Source organism: Habropoda laboriosa, unplaced genomic scaffold, assembly GCF_001263275.1.
Source record: "Habropoda laboriosa isolate 0110345459 unplaced genomic scaffold, ASM126327v1 scaffold40, whole genome shotgun sequence".
In the NCBI taxonomy this organism is placed as follows: domain Eukaryota; kingdom Metazoa; phylum Arthropoda; class Insecta; order Hymenoptera; family Apidae; genus Habropoda; species Habropoda laboriosa.
In genome coordinates this window covers 6,461,688-6,479,755 of record NW_017100231.1, presented here as the reverse complement: position 1 = coordinate 6,479,755, position 18,068 = coordinate 6,461,688, and positions in this window count along the sequence as shown.

Genomic DNA, 18,068 nt, shown 5'->3' with positions numbered 1-18,068 from the left:
GCAGTTACTTTACTTTTATTCTTGCAAACGCGAATATTTTATCTACAATAAAGAAAGATTGCCTCGTTGTAAATTAGATCAAAGTTACTGGTTGTAAAAATTCGTTGATACATTTGTACAGAGCGCTTCAAAGTTAGTTCACATAACATCAAAGATGAATTTTCTGTCTTTACATAACCCAACCTAACCTTAAATATCAACAATAGGTCTTAAATAATAAGAAGAATAACAATTGTAGTAATATCAGCTGACAAGAGAGACAACCTAACCTCAAATATCAATAATAAAACTTAACGAATCCGTAATTAACCTCTCCAATCAATTAACCTTAACTTCAAGTATAACGACAACATCCTACGTTCTCCGCGTACAAAAAACTAACACTTCAAATTCCTCTAACCTAATTACACCGTAACAAAAACTACCCCACGATCACGAACCGTCTAATCCACAGCATAGATAACAATCAGCAGGTTTATGCAGGTGCGTTGACACGGTCTACGAACAAACGCTCGTCTGGCACCGGTTTAACAAAAAGTGACAGGCTTCGACGGACACGTCCCCGTTGCGTGAACTCGTATACTCGTTATAACTTTGTCGTTATCGTGGATCGACGATGGGGTTATAATTGACGGGTAATTTTCACGAAAGCGCGCACCTCGCGAACCTGCTAATTTATTATCCCCCGAAACGAGGAGTCGCCGCCATTTCCTCCGGGCTGAATTTGGTAAACGGCTCCTTAAACGGTCCTCCACACACTTGTCATTGCACGGAATCTCGGATTGCCGCTTCAATTTTTCCATGTCTCCTCCTTTCTGAAAGATTCCTGCGGTTAGTCGCGATCGTTTATTAATTTTTCGGAGGAAATTTCGTTATCAGACATACTTGGACGAGGGAAAATTGTTGTTTACGAATTGTAATTGATATGATCGTTGTAATTTGCGGTTTTCTCAAATTATCGATAAGTAACAGGGAAAATTTGATGTGCATGTGATTTACATTAGAAAAAAAACTAGACTCTGCAATATGTGAAATAAGAAATAATTGAGGTTATTATTTGTGATCAATTCAAGTGTTGAATTCAATTTGGCATTTTTAGCAAAAAAGGGAAATATCATTTTTACACCATAAAATTTGCAAGTAGGAGAGTAAATAATCAATTCGTAAACAATATGAACGAAGTAAACACTTCACAGTGAGGAATACGTAAGTATTTCATTTTTCTTCAGTTTACCACGTTTTCGTAATTTTAGGTTATGTAGATGCACGAACGTTTGTTACACAGGCATTAGAATATAAAAATGTATCTGTACCTATTATTAAGCAGTCAGACCGTTTTTACATGAGTATAACATGCTTCTGTCGCCTATAATCCATCATAAACACAGAAAGCTGATAGGTTGACAGTCGTAAAAAATGATTCTGCCACGTCATATCTTTTTCACAGTTAACTTTGAATTAGGAGGATGCTTATCTCGCTGACCTCGATCGAGACAACAGGTGGTGCACATACATACTTATACTGTCCAATTAAATATGTATAATAATTCCATACTTTATGACACATCACACATGTATATATAACACATTCGATTTCTCTTCCTACAATTGAAAAAATTTAATATAAAAATAATTATTCTCAATATGCTTCAGAACGTTGAAGGATCGTTTAATAAGTTGTAATTTCAGCGTACAATCTGTCAATATTCTCTACCTTCGTTATGAAACGCCCTGTATATTGATATTAATGAAAAAGAAGTGTTTGCTACAAAGTGATCAGAGATTAGAAAAATAACAGCTAGCCATCTGGTGGCGAATAGTGAAACTACCATTCCAAGTAGAACAAGTCAACAGGCTGTCTTCGAAGCATCTTCAATTAGAACAATCAAACAAATCTTCCAAACGCTAATCACTCGTTGCTACAAAATTCAGGTAGCTTAAGTTTAAATATTGCAACCTAACCTTAAACTTTGTTCATAAATAAAAATTTTAGAACAGCCTAACCTGTAACAACAATAATACAGAAGAAAATTCCACTCTCTATACGACCATACATTGATGTCTATAATTGACACAATGAGCAATTATTTTCTCTATTAACAGTCTGACAGAAACATCCTGTATACCACACTAATCGAAGAGACGATATACGCGGCACGCGGAGCTAATCGACACGGTGCAAGCAGGTACCTGGGTTCGCTCTAAATACACGTTAGAAGCGTGGCCAGTCGGTCGTTTAATCAGACGCCGCAGGCAAGCTTCCATGTCGAACCGTGAATATCGGTCGGTGGTATCTCGACCGAGATAAAAATCGCCACGGTAATTTCGGCGTCGTGCACATGTCGCGTCCCATCCGGTCTCTGGCTAGCGGACGATTGTGTGCGCGCGCACCTCGTCGGCCAGAGACGAGTCTCGAGCGGTATCGACTTATCGCCGCACGGCGATCTATCGATTCGAGACCTCGATCGCCTCCGTGCTTCTAATCGTCGGCCCGCGTACCGACTGGGATCAATTTCTACGTGTTTTTGGTGCTGTAAGATTGAGGAAGGCAAGGAAGAAATTTAGGGGAACGCAGCTGCTGATTTGTTGGGAGATTTTTTTCGTGCTTTACGCTTCTGATCCTTGGAAGTGGTGGGATTGTCTTATTGTATGTCTGGAAGGTTATGTATTTTAGAAGCGACATTATTGTTTACCATTTAGTAAATGATTAATCGAGACTCTGTTAACGCTAATATTTTACAGGACAACAAGTCTATGGGCCTTCCATAAATGTCTAAGCAGTGAAACAGTTTGAAAGAACCAACTTCTAAAGAAATGTTACAAGATCTTGTATGATATAAAAATACATTAAATATTGAAATAAGACAGTTATATTTGTTAGTATATGTTTAGTTCAAAAAAATTTCATTAATTTCATAGCAAATATTAAATATCAATTTTGAAAGCAATAAATAAAAGCAAGTAGCAAGATTTACTACAAAGGGTTAACCTAACCTACTTTTGTCTAATTATTTCACACATGTTTGATGGTAAATGGAAAAGTATAATGAGAACAGAAGTTTAATTAATGAATTGATAATTTAAAAACTTCAGACAATTATTTTATTCTTTAAATTTGAATGTAATTATAGAGAAAGGGCAGTAAGAATATTCTGAAGGAGAAAGTCACTTACACTGTGGTCTTGAGCAACCAACTGACTTTGAATCTACAATAGTTATTCGAGCAACCTTTGCAACACGTGGAACATTGTACACTACATAGTGAGGGGAATGACCTTGACCAAGCAATTAACTTTAAACCTACTATTACTTGAACAGCCTCAAACCATGATGCTGTAGCCAGAGAAAGAGGAATAACCTTGATCAGCCAATTCACTTTAAACCTTCTATAATTATTAAAAAAAGAATCTTCATTTTCAAACTTATTAAAACATTCAACAATTTCACATTATTCGTAATACATCACATATACAACACCGTCAAAAATTACAATATAAAAATCATTATTCTATAATTATACATTATCCTGAATTACCAACGCATGACCTTAACCTAAAATATTCCATGAAATGACAGGAAATCGTGTTCCTGTTCGGTTCATAAAGAAATTACCATATTCCCACGACGAAGACGCTTCTGTGAGTCGCAATAGGAGGTTAGGTTCGGTGGAAGAGAGAGAAAAAAAAAAGAAGTTCTACCCTGTTTTCCAGGATATACGCGTCCCTTGGTTCCTCGGAAGGGGGAGAAACGAGGACGAAATCGCAGATGACAGACGTCCCCCGTGGAAGGTGCATCTTTATTGTCGTAATGAGGCAGTTTTAATGCCGTCCGGAACGAGCCTAACGGTCATTAATGGTAACAGTCTTGCCCACCTTTATCGTTATTACGCGATCATTAACACGTTCACGCGCACGCATGTACCGGGTGTCTCATTTGCATCTTCCTTTCGAACTTCGATATTTCAACTCGTCGATCATTTCTAAAATATTACAATATTATAATGTTATTACGAAAAAAGAAATATTTTTTGATATATACGAGTAGGAATTTTGTATTCATTTTACAAGCCATTTTGTTTTTTCCTTTTCATATTTATTGTAGCGGTTGGCTATTAGGTTTGTTTTTGTCAAATTTATTGCTATCACTGCGTGAATTTTGTTATTTAACTGTTTATTAAAGCTACTAAGTTAGGTTAGGTTGGAAAATTTGTACAATTTAATGCAATTTGAAAAACTGCATTTCTTATAGGCCATTTTGTTTGTTTTTTTTGTCATATTTATTATAGTGATTAGCTATTAGGTTTGTTTTTGTAAGATTTATTGCTATCAGTGCACAAAGTTTATTATTTAATTGTTTATTAAAGTTATTAAGTTAGGTTAGGTTGGATTATTCCAATTGATTTTATAAAAACTTTATTTACAGCACTAGAATTGCATCAATTTCTAACAGGAATATGTGAATTAAATTATTCATAAGTTGCTCAATAATAATATTTCACATTTATCACTGATTTTGCACAGATTTTTGAAAGAATGATATATATAGACCAAATTTGCATTTTACGATGCAAGACTATAATTCTAAAGGAGATTGTTTCCAAAAAAAAGTTGATCCAATATTTTTTCAATGTCCATTAAGAAATTTAATCACACACATAGTAACACACGCAACATATACGTGGACATAATCAGTATGATCGTTAAGATCTCTATACTTATCGTCAAATTAGGATGAATCATAGTGGATCTATTCTCGCAAGCAAAGGATACTTATAAGTCAATATAAATGCATCTTGACACTCTTAATGAACGAACATAGTTGCATCCATCGTGCAGCCGGTTACCTTTTACAATATGTAAATTTAACGACGACGACAACGACGACGACGATGATGATACGAGTTGAAAATAGTGTGATTCCATCTTATCCAGTCGATCTCGTCGAATGACTTTAGATTATCTTGCACCGCTACCGGTTCGGTGACATCCTGTGTAATTAGGATATTGGAAAAGAGATTAAAAACGAAACTTTTAATTAGCTGGATTTTGTCGTAAAACTTGAGGTTATTTCAGGAATATAACGTCATTAAAAATAATTATCAACACCTCGAAATTGGAATAATTCTAATTTAATTTGCTATTAAATAGTTAATTTGTATACAAAATGCAAAAGAAATTCTATTAATAAAAAGTAATAGCATAGTTTGGAATATTCACTAGCTAAAATAATCAGCATTCCAACTCCTTGATACTCTTACACGCTTTACAGCTACCAGTGGAGGAAAAAGAAGAAGGAGACACGACTGGAACCGCGAGTCGTTCGTTACAGATTCAAGTACAAACGTAAAAGACATACACATACAGAGTGAAATGTACTCTTTCTAGATGCCTAGGAGAAGAGACGAGAAAAAAAAAAATATATATATATATACCTAATACGTGTGATAAATTGACTGTATCCTCATTTCTCACAAAAAAAATTCCAAAGAATTTCATCGTCACAGGACATCACCAATTTTCCCCCAAAAAAATCGCATCGCACCATCGCATCGACTCCTCTACCACTTCATTAAAGAAACCAGGTGATAACCTAAAAATACGACGCATTAGCGGCGGCTAAATTCCAAATTAATCTCGATGATCGAGAAGTGGCTGAGCTACCAAAGATTGCAGCAATCTTGTTCTCACCCGTGGGCTGGAGAATTACGCGGAAGGAATATCCTACCGGATGGCCGGAATTTCGCTTGGCAAATTAAAAGGCGGTCGTTCCACGATGTTTACCATAGAACGACGTGGCCAGACGACGACGTATGTATAGTATGTATATGGCTACGTACGTAAGAGTGAGGAGGAAGGAGGCGAAGATTGAAATGGACGCTCTCCGCGCTGACGAGAGAAGAACTCACTTGTAAATCAATTTATTCGTTGACGGGCCGCGTGTGGCCGGCCACACGCTTCCTTATTAAAATTCGAGGCACGAGCTGGATTTTAACGATCGGGGATACCGGCCGTGTTACACGGAGAGGGCCGAGGATACGATGCCGATGAAATAGAGGTATTTGTTTTAAGGATACCGCTGGAGAAACGTGACGAGTAATTGGTTCGATGGCAGGTTTATTGAATTTGACGGATATTTTAATAGAGAGCGGCGGAGGTAGGTAGATTTAGTGATCTTCTATTGGAAGAGAGACGATTCGATATAACCCACATTCTTTTTCTATTTTTTATGGTTATTTTTAGGTATATACTTGATTTGCTGTGATGTTTAATTTTCATATCGAACTAAACAAAAATGTCGAGATGCGATAAAAATTACTCGATTGCTATGCTCGATATTTTATGAAATGTTATTGCAGGATAATTAAATAAACCTGAATATTTAATAATGAACAAACTACATTTTGAATTATAAACAAACTTAACCTAACCTGAATAAAAAGGATTACAAATCGATGGAAATCTCTGTGTAAATAAGGTACTAAACAAATTCTGCTTTAAATCAGTCCACTAAAATTATCTCACGTCATAACCCATCACTTAATGTATTATTCATACTCAACCATGCAACGAAAATTGTTCAACATCCTTAGTCCACGTTGCACTTTATCTTACACGCCGTCACTGACGTCAAACACGTTGTAAAGAAGCCTTAACCACCGAAGACGCGACTGTGTGGTCGAGAATCGGACAAAATCTGAACGGAATCACAGTTCAATGAAAGCCACAGAACTTTTCCGGTGCGACTTCACGTCAGCTGCAGTGACAGTGCACGCGATGCGCCTGCGCAATCAGCTACAAGCGACTGTCGCGCAGTAAACGCGACAACTTCACTTTTTAACCATCGATACGACGCGATCTTCGTTTCCTTTGCGGCGAACGGGTCGAGTATACACGCGATTCTTTCGTGTCAGGTTCGTTCACCGAGCTCTCTTTTGTTCGGAGACCCTGGGACCGGCGACTTTAACGCCTTTTGTTGACACATTTGGCGATTTTTGTCCGACGACGGGTATTTCGTGGGAATTTTTCGTGAAAGTTGTCGCTCGCTTGACGGTCGAACGTTGTGAAATTCGTGTTACGAAAGTGAAATTTATTTAATTCGTTTTCAATCTAACTTGATCCGATTGAACCTAGATTAAGTATCTTTCTTTCGTGTTTTATTCTAGAAAATTGATTCTACAGTAGTGTTAGATAATTGTGATGAATTTTATGATACTGTCACGGTTCGTAGGTTACGTATCAAATATAATTAGTATAAAAACCATTTTATACATAGGGCAGACAGATTATCACATTTTAAATCAAGATAACCTCAAAATCTTTAAGTGAAACTTCTATGGAATTGCATAATGTAGGTAAAATTAAATTTTACAATAGAAAGAATCAACATGTAGAATCAAATAACCATCTCAAGTAAGAGTAATTTTAATCAGAAATATTTCTTACTTAAAGCAGCAAATTAACGAAGCTAAAGAAAAATAATCAATTCTAAATATCGATGCTAACTATAGTAATAAAAATTGTTACATTGTAAATTGAGAGAGAGAGAGTTATGATTGCAGAGTGAAATTGCGTTAAAAGAAAAACTATAATACAGTAATAAAGAAGCGTAATAAAGGTGTGTGGACTGAATCTGTGAGATTAGAATCAAGGAGAAGAGGCACGAGATTATATACGTAGCATTTGCGTAATTGAACAAAAAGTAGATGGTCACGGTCCTATATTATTTGGCCAGAGAACCTGCTCCCTGGCTGTCTGAACGATGGTACCAGTGCACCTGCAAACGATCATTAGCAAACAATCACTGTATCGATCATCGAAATCGAGATTACCGTAATTTCATTTTGAAGCATTGAAGAAAGGGTACAACGGATAAATACGTGTTCCATTCTATCTAACTGAGTTTAATTACCCAAGATGAGCATCGTTCGTTGAAAAGATTGATTTAAACCAACTTTCGTTCTGTTGGGATTACGAGGACGAATTGCAACAGGCAATATGAATGGTAAGGAGAATAATTCAACACGTGTTTACTCTTTGACGACCATAACGAGAAGAATTTATTCGCGTAAGTGACCGCGGCGTGGCGTTACGATCGGTCTGTAGCTAACTTCGTTCTAAACGCTGCGTATATTCTAAATTGGCGGGAAATTACAAACTGTACAGGTTCTACTGTGAATGATTACTACTTAAACTGCGGATTTTATGGATTTGTGGAAAATTTGAAGGCAGAAAAATACACAAATTGCAGAGAATAAGCAAAAATAGATAAATAAACCAAAAATATAGTACTCGTTATAATATTTAGTGAATAAAAAAATTGCCTATCTAGCTTCTATTTTTTTAACTATATTCCTAAAAATCTACAGTCTAGTGATTACTTACAAGGTCTTACTTATTTATTCCCATGGTAATGGACACATTTATTTACAAAATAACGTAGACAGATATCAGACAAAATATCAATAGTTGCAAAAAAATGGAAAAATTGAATGAAACTTTAGTAAGTATATATATAATAAACTACCTAAAATAGTGAAAAATAGAAAAATACCAATCATGTCCGTTTCATTTCTTTCTGTGCATAGTGTCTGAACGTATCCAAGAGTAATATAAATTTTTTTTTCATCTCTGCAATTCTCAAACGTGAACCTACATTTTCATCGAAATAATTGCACCGAAATATTTCCACAGATTGTCTTCGTTCAACTGTACCTTTTATTTAGCTAACCAGTATGAAACATTACGCTATACACATCACAATTCGTCGTCGAAGATGTAAACGAGTTCGATATTTTTTTTTTCCCCTTCTTTTTTCGTCGAAACTCTCCAGACGGAAAATACTTTCTTCTAATCGGGAGATCAAGTGGGCTTCGTGCAGCGTGCACAAAGCTGGTTGATCGTGGCCGTCGATAACGGGCCGTTATCCGCAACAGCAACAAATTGGGCCCCCATAATCGCGCTAATGCATCAACCGCGGCGCGCACGGGTGTGACGGTAAAATTGCTGCGAGTCCTCTCGCGAAAAGGGTCGATGTTATCGTGATGGCCGCTGCTTAAGTACGCGGCAAGCATTGTACTCACTAATCGGACACAGACGGTGGCGCAAAGTGCCTGGCATTTTTGCACGGAAGCTGTAATCAACGCGCAATACGGTTCCACGTTGAATTAATGGCTGGTTTCGCCTCACCCTTATACAGGGTGTCGCGGAACTAACGGCGGAACTTAGAAAGGGGTGACTTTAATTGATTTAAAAAAAAAAGAATTTTTATGGAAAATAAAATTGTTTACATGTGAAATTTCGTTTCTGAAATTTATCTTTAAATTAGATTAATTTAGTAAAATTAAATGAAAGTTGAGTTAAAGTTAATTTTAACACGTTAAGCGGCAAGCCTATTCTGTCTTCCTTTCCGTTTAGCCGGCGATATCCGATTTCACCGATACGCTGGCGGCTGGAGATCTGTTTAAGGTTGCGACAAGACTGCATGTGTATCTTCAGGTATATTTCTTGTATGTATTTATCGCAATCGTTACTTTCTGTTCTTTTAGAAATTCTTTCTTTTCAGTCAGTTGTCTGTGGTTCGTGTTCCAGTGCAGTGACGAAACAAGTTATAACATTCTGTGAAACCTGCACAGGACAACCATTATGTATACCGTGTTTTGAAAAATCTGTTTTTGGTAACAAGTAATATTTAGGTACATTCTTTTATTATCTCCAAATTATTTAAAATTTATTAATAGAAGCATACTAAATTGTATACCGTCAGTCACCGGTGACTGACATGGCGCTTAACGTGTTAACTTAACTTTAAGGTTAACTTTAACTTTACGAAGTTGAATTGATTTAATAAAATCCATTTAATTCAACTTTACCTAAGATATCCTACTTCTCCTGATTTTTATCCTTATTTTCTGTACTAATTTTTCACTCTTCATTTCTCAAGATGTTTTATACTGTGATCTCCTTTACCTGAAGTCCTACTTTTCCTGATTTTTAATCTTATTTTCTGTACTAATTTCTCGTTATTCAGGGTGTTTTGAAATGTTTGGATCTCAACGTGTTTTTCATCTTTCAAACAAAGTTAGAATGTTCTATGTCTTTTGTAGGACATTAAAAACTGTTTTACTCTCATTTTTCTGATGTTCAAATATATTAGTTTGGATAATTAATCTAAGGAGAACAGAACTATTATTATAGTGCTATAATTTCTGACATAATTTAAAGAAAGTTGACTTTATTTAAAAATTAAACCTAAGAATTAATAAAATTTTGCTCTCCATACTCAATTTATTCTTTCACATAAAACTACCTCCTCCATAGTTATGCTACTACTTATAAGACACCCTGTACATGTACCTATACGTACAAAGTACACTCGATGGAGGTTTGAACGCTTCTTCTGGTTCACAGAGCTGTAAAAAGGGAGTAAAAAGTACATCGTGATTCTTCTTTAGAAGCTTGAGATTAGGTTAGGTTAGGTTAGAGCATAGATTAGTACTTTTTCTCTTTGCCCTAAGTTAGGGAAGAAATTAGGTTAGAACGAAGTGACACAAAATTTTTAAACTATATGTCGAACAACATTGTTCTTCTTTTATACTAATCGTCGTACAGAATTGAAGGTTTGTGTGTATATTGTGGTAGAAAGGTATGCAATCATTGTTTCACAATTAACGAGAATTCTTTCTTCGAAATAAAATATTATCGTACACGGACTTTTCAACAATGTTCAATTGGTATTATCAAAAAGAATTCCTTAACCTCCAATCTAAACCTCAGGATTAGATTGCATAGCTTGTGGTGAAAAAACTGATCGCACGGTAGATAATGCAGCAAATACCAACTAAAGATATATCGTTACATGTAGTACGTGACTTCATCACGCAACATTCTTCTACGATAAATTTCTGTAATCGCGAAGAATCAGCACCACTGTGTATGTAACACCTTCTTTTGTGCACTCAGATTCAATATTAATAAATAACACAACTACGTACGTTGTTGCGGTGATCTTTGTGTTCACCCTGTAGCAATGATTTGCAACGTTCTGGAAGAAAGGATGGTTGTTGGTAACGTTGAATGGTTTTAAATTTCAAATTTTTTATTGACAGATATATTTTTGTACAAATTAATTGGCACTATTGTAACTCCAAGATATCTATCAGAAAAATTCATAAGTACACCCAAGAATGATAACCTAAAAATTGTAAATTACAAAGTGTACGTGTAACTCTTCAAAGAAACTGGAAGGAAATAACAAATACATTTTTTATTTTTAGAAATTTGAAGTATCTCATGCTATCTCATTCGTTACAACTATATTTATCAGCAGAGGAAGTATATCGACGATCCTTGAAATAATGTATTACAAGCATTCATCAATGTATCAATTCTAACCTCAAAATATACAGTCACATGTACATCTTCTCTACAATAGCTCACCCATCATAACTATCACCATCACTAGCAGCAAAAGTATAGACGTATTAATGATCCTCTAAGCAATTTGTTGCAAGAATTCACAAATACATCAATTCTAACCTCAAAATATTGAGTCACAATGTATATTTTTCCTACACTAGCTCGCCCATCGTAACTGTCATCATCGCCAATAGTAAAAGCATAGACATTTCAACAATTTTCTAAGCAATCTCACAAAAATTCAGCAATATATCAATTCTAACCTCAAAATATTCAGTCACAATATATATTTTTCCTACAATAGCTCACCCATCGTAACTGTCGTCATCACCAATATTAAAAGCATAGACATTTCAACAACTTTCTAAGCAATCTCACAAAAATTCAGCAATACATCAATTCTAACCTCAAAATATTCAGTCACAATGTATATTTTTCCTACAATAGCTCACCCATGGTAACTATCGTCATCACCAATAGTAAAAGCATAGACATTTCAACAATTTTCTAAGCAATCTCACAAAAGTTCAGCAATACATCAATTTTAACCTCAAAATATTCAGTCACAATGTACACCTTTGTTACACTAGCTCACCCATCATTACTGTCACCATCACCAACAGCAAAAGCACAGACATCAACGATCCTCCGAGCAATCCATCACAAAAATTCACCACCACACCAAATACCTCTCCAAACCAAAAAAAAAAAGCAAAGAAAAGACACTCTCCACTTCCAGAAACCCGAAGCCATTCACACTACCTCGCAATCACCACAATCACCAACAGCAGCAGCAGCAGTCAGGAGCCCAGAATGCTAATTACCCGTTGGTCAGAGGCGCATTTTGCGTTCACAGAAGTAAAACGATGAACGCGAGCGAAGAGAGGAGAAAATCCTGCGGAGGACGTTAGGCGCCACACAGCTGTCCTTTCGCCTAACTTGGGTAGAAGAAGAGTCCGCGAGGACGCCTCTTGGACGGTCTCTCGGCGCGGTCCGTTTCTTCCACGTCAGGGGCAGCCATTATATAGTAGTAAATATCGTAACGACCGGTCTCTCCGGTGGTGGAGCTGGCTAACGCGCGCCAGCTAACCACGAGTAATTATGTAATTGCCGAAGAATTACTTACCGGACCCGATGGACCCGCGCGCAGACCGTCATTCAGTGACATTCCGTCCTTTTTACGAGGCTCTGAGTGGCGGGTCGTTGTCTCTTCGGCCTCTCTCCATCAACGGCCGTCCTTTTCCCCTGGTCACCTCTTCTCTCTCTGTCTCGCGTGATACACAGACGTTCTCCACGGCAGCTGTGGAACACAAGCCTGGCTTGTAACTAACTCGTTCCCTCGGTTTTATACCGGCACTTTTCTAATTTCGACCCCACTGAACCGTGAGAGACCGTTTTACTGCCGCAATTGCGGAGGTGCAGTTCAACTTCACTCCCTCCAAGATTCACAGTCTCCTGTCGTGGACCTGCAATTCCAGCCTGTTTTTGGTAGTTGGTTTTTTTCGAGGAAGATTGAACGTTGCGATGTGCATTGGAGAATGTTCTTGGGGGCTGATAGAGGTGGGTCTTCTTTTTTGCGATGTTTGTCGAGTTTGCCAAAAGGAGGATAAACGATGGAAATGTGGGAGTAATGCTTTCGGTGCTCAGATATGCGAAGATGTCTGTTTTACATTGTGTACTGGACTGAGTAAGTTTTCTGGCTTTAGCCAGGGCTGTAGTGGAGGGTATACGGCGTATACCCTGCGGTTTGATCTGAGCAAATAGCGTATACCCTGTGCTTATTGAAAATTTAAAAAATTTTGAGACATTGAATTTTTCAATATTCACATAAATATTTTTAATTGTTTCAATTTGCTTTTAAAATGATAATTTTTTACTAAATACCCGACTAAAACATTTTAAAGCAATATTTAAAATTTCTTTCAACAAATAATACAATGTATGGATTTCTATAACTGTACATAGTTCAAACAAAAAAATATTTTTATATACCTTTAAAAATCTTTAAAAATTTTTATTCCATAACACCGTATACCTTCTGCTCATTTTACGACTACAGCACTGGCTTTAGCTATGTATTCAGAGATTTTTAGGATAATTACAGCACTTTTCATCGATATTAAACCTGCTGCTAATTTTTCATAGATTTGAAATTTATCTCAATTTCACATTTATCAATTTATCTCAAAGTCGCTGACTTTTTTCTGGAAATTTTTGTGTAAATTGCAATGCTCGCTGATTCCAAACTTTTGGCCGGTAGTGTACGAGCCACTCAGAAGTCAAAGTGACTAACTCCATTGAGTAACTTTTGTCAAAATTTTATTAGAATTGGAAGAGTTTCAAAAAGAGGAGTTAATCATTTTGGTTTCCGAGTGTCCGCACCGTAACTACCGAATTCAGAAATTTCGAATAAAATTCTACCGAGTTCGCAGTGCCTACTGAACAACTTTTCCAAACATTCGCCACAGCAGTTCACATTCGCCGCGAACTTACGCGAACGACCCGATACAATTGCCACCGAACGACGAGTCTCCACACCGGTGGCTTATTCATGTCGGTGATCGTTCGCTCCGGTTTGATAGCGCGGGAGCTTCTAGATTTCGCCCGGGACGTGAACGTGGTGGACGTTGTTCCGAAGGACGAGCCGTTGTAACAGGGAATTGATGTAGCGTTACCAACACCGCGACGTCCGTAATGGATGTAGTGTTGCTGGTGGCGCGCGATAAGCCGCGAGAATGGATGCACTTTTCACGCGTGTACCTTTCGCTCACGGCGGTGCGGCTCTCTCGCGGCCGTTGCAGGTGGTTTCCTTGTAATCGCGGCCACTTTTCTTGTGACAGCTTGCCCCGGCTTTGTATCGTGCAAGCTTAATGAAGCCAGCGCGGGGGGAAAAGGGGGACTCTAGCTAGACGCCGCTTAATAATCCGAACCATTCTTTCTTCTCTCCCTTCCACCGGTTTATTCGCTGGCTAATGAACGGGGAATAGAGGTGGTTGTGGTACGGTTTAACGATTCGCACGAATCTTCGTCATACCCCGTCGATGCTTCAACTTCGCGTCGCTGCGTACGTTAAATCGTAGTGTGATACCCGGTTTGCTCCAATTCCTCGGAACTAGGAGCAGATCTTGGGGTGTCGCTGAATTAAAACACTTCAGGATCGTCGTTGCGTAGAAACAGAATTTTGTTTGACAGAGATTTTGAGGTTACGTGACATGCGCGTGGTAGAGTGGAGAATGAACGCAGAAATGGAGAAAATAGGGCTATTTAAGGGTTCTGAACGACGGAAAAATATTGAGGGACCCAACTTCGACTTACCAAGCCGAGGCTTTGCGCGCTACGCCAACCAGTCCCTCTCTATTGTCCCTTCGAGGTTTCCTATTTGAGTATGGAGGCCCCGATACTACATAATATTTTCACTTTTACTAAATATTCAAAGTTTGCAAGATAAGGGGTCAATGTTTGCAAGGTTTCTAATACAATATAATTGTAGAAATCGACGAAAAAATTTTGAAGAACCCAACGGGAATCGAACCCGGGACCTTCGGGTTACCAAGCCGAGGCTTTACGCGCTACGCCAACCAGTCCCTCTCTATTGTCCCTTCGAGGTTTCCTATTTGAGTATGGAGGCCCCGATACTACATAATATTTTCACTTTTACTAAATATTCAAAGCTTGCAAGATAAGGGGTCAATGTTTGTAACCAGTCCCTCTCTATTGTCCCTTCGAGGTTTCCTATTTGAGTATGGAGGCCCCGATACTACAATATTTTCACTTTTACTAAATATTCAAAGTTTGCAAGATAAGGGGTTAATGTTTGCAACGTTTCTAATATAATATAATTGTAGAAATCGACCCTTTTAATTGTAAAATCGCCCATCCCTTACACTACTAAACTCGAATAGCATTGAAATACCGCAGCATTCCGTTCCTCCAACTTCGTCCGACTCAATCGCACACGCAGTCAATAAAAAATATTCAATTCCTTCTCAACCTTACTCCAACCGCACACATCCTCCACCTCGAACTAGAGGCGAAATCAGCATATAACAAGGCAAGGGACACCCGTATCGTCGAACGACGGGTAGAGAATGGAGCGGTCACCAAGAGCAAGAGGGAGTTTCCCCCGGCTGCTCCGTATAGTAATTTCAGTAATTCCGCGGGTCCGGGCCGGACCCCCCGTTTCTCGAATGCTACAATTCGCGGTCCCTCGCCAGACGTATCCCCGGTTCTTCGGTAACCGAGCACGCGAAGAGGAGAAGAGAGGCCGCGATTAGCAATTTGAATCGTTACGGCCGTCATTCCCACCGTGTTCCACTCGAGGCCGTCTCGTCCGGCTCGAACTCTGTACCGAATTCTCGAAATAAGAGAACAAACCTAACCAGTCCGTGCAAAAGTCCCCCCTTTCCTCTCCGTTCGAGAAAATCGTTACCGATCGATGGAATCCTTTCTAACGATGACTTTTGTACACGCGGACAGCAGGTAAATACGACGGAGCCGGGGAGAGAGAGAGAGAGCCCCGTTAAAACGAGAATAAAACGACGTGGAGAACACGTTCGCCAAAAACACGCGTGACCTGTATTTAAGGTGGTTTCGTTCCAACGAACCAGGTGTTTTTTTCTACTTTTTTCTGTTTCTTCGCTGTTACTCGTGAACTGTCTACCTTTTCTTCTTCTTCTTCTTCTTCTTCTTTGGTCAGGCTGCTGTTTCCTTCTTTCTTAGCTCGGCTAGGTTTCTCTGTTGTTCGGTACACTGGTTCGGTTTGACCGTCTCGTGGTGCACGCGAACGTGAGAACCGAAGGGAACATGCCGTGCACACGCGGATTCAACCTAGATCGATGGAGATCTTGGTGGGTCCTCGGTGATTCGGCCAGTTTTTCGGTGGTTTGAAGCGTCGCTTCTTTGAGAGTACGTTGGCTTAGGTTGTGGATCGTGAGCTTCTTCGTTGAAACACTTTCAGGTGAGAACTTAAATAGACGATCTTGGTTCGCTTAGTTCCAAGGGGGTGAAGAATTTTTCTGGAGTATTGGTCACAGAGGAAGAGAGAACAAAGTATTTGTCACATCTTTCTCTCATTCATTCACAGATAGATAAAAAGAGAGAGAGAGAGAGAGAAATATTGGCCACATCTCACTCTCGCTCATTTACACATAGATAGATAGATAGAGAGGGAGAGAGCAAAATATTGATCACATCTCATTTTCACTCATTCGCAGATAGATGGATAGCTAAAGAAACAGAGGAATATTGGTTACATTTCTCTCACTCATTTACAGACAGACAGACAGACAGCCCAATATCGGTGACACCTAATTTCCACTCACTCCCAAAGCCAAAAAGTCCCACAAATCGCAACCAAGTCCCTTAATCACAAATTTCCCCGATCTCAAGAACACCATCCGCTCACCAGGATGCAACATCTTACGGCGGCCATGATGGCGGCGCGACGTCGGCCCCACGGACTTAGAATGATGCCCGTATACGCAGCGCGAGCGTACGTAGAAATACGATTACGAGGTCCAAGCCAGGCAACAGAGGAGAAACAACCTGGTTTCCCCCCTCGTGCGCCATAAACAGCGTAACGAGTCAGGTGGACGGTCGTGAGCCACGATCGCGGCCCTTCTCTTCCAGCCCCGGGACCACCTCCTCACCATCCCATCCCCTTCGTACGGTGTTGCATCGCGGCTCGGTTTCCGCGCGAAATCTCGGCTGCCATTAATTCTGCCCGCGGCCGACAGGTCACTCGGGTAGAACGGCCCATTACAGATATTACTCAGCCCTCCTTTTCTCTCTCTCTCTCTCTCCGTCGAATAATTATTATTATTGTTTGCTTTTGCCACGAACCAAGTCGCGCGCCCTTTGCTCCCACCCTAACGCAACATCTTCCTATTCCAACGTTTTCGACGTGTGCAAAGGGGTTTCGGGGTTAGGTTAGGCTTGATCATCTCGCGGGATATTTATTACCGATGACCGATACAACGAACGCTTTACTCTTGCTTCAACGTAACCAGCCATCCCTTTCGGGTATCGACGAATTCGAATCGAACAGAGGTGAGACGAGGACTCCTCGGGGCACTCGAAGGGGTTGGTACGCGGGGTCAGAGTCCCGGGCTGCCTCGCAATAAATATGTCGGGAAAGCTGATCGAGACGCTCGATGCGTTTCGCTGGTGTTAAGTGTGAGGTTCAAAGGTGTTTCTTGCTGTTTCTTTTTTTTCTTCGAGATATCGAGGTGGATGATTAACCCCTTTGCATTATGGGAAGGAGGAGGGTTACTGTGCCGGTGAGAGAAATGAATTGTCGTTCTTATTTTAGCATGAATTGTTGTATTAGAGAGGGAAAAGTATTTTAATAACAATTGGAAAAAATTCTGTAGATGTAATGGTCTTGCCAAAAGTAAAAGAAAATTGTGGAATAAGGTGCTTACGTTTTATCAAATTGTAAAATTAATAAATTAAAAAATTGTAACTTAATACAGTAGTGCACACATAAGCGTCCGCATTTTGCACACTTAAGCGTCCGTCGCTATCCCTCTAATTCTTGGAAATGGGACATTGGAGTGGAGTTCGAGCGTGCCGAGTGAAACAAAATACAGTAGTGCACACATAAGCGTCCGCATTTTGCACACTTAAGCGTCCGTCGCTATCCCCACCAATTCT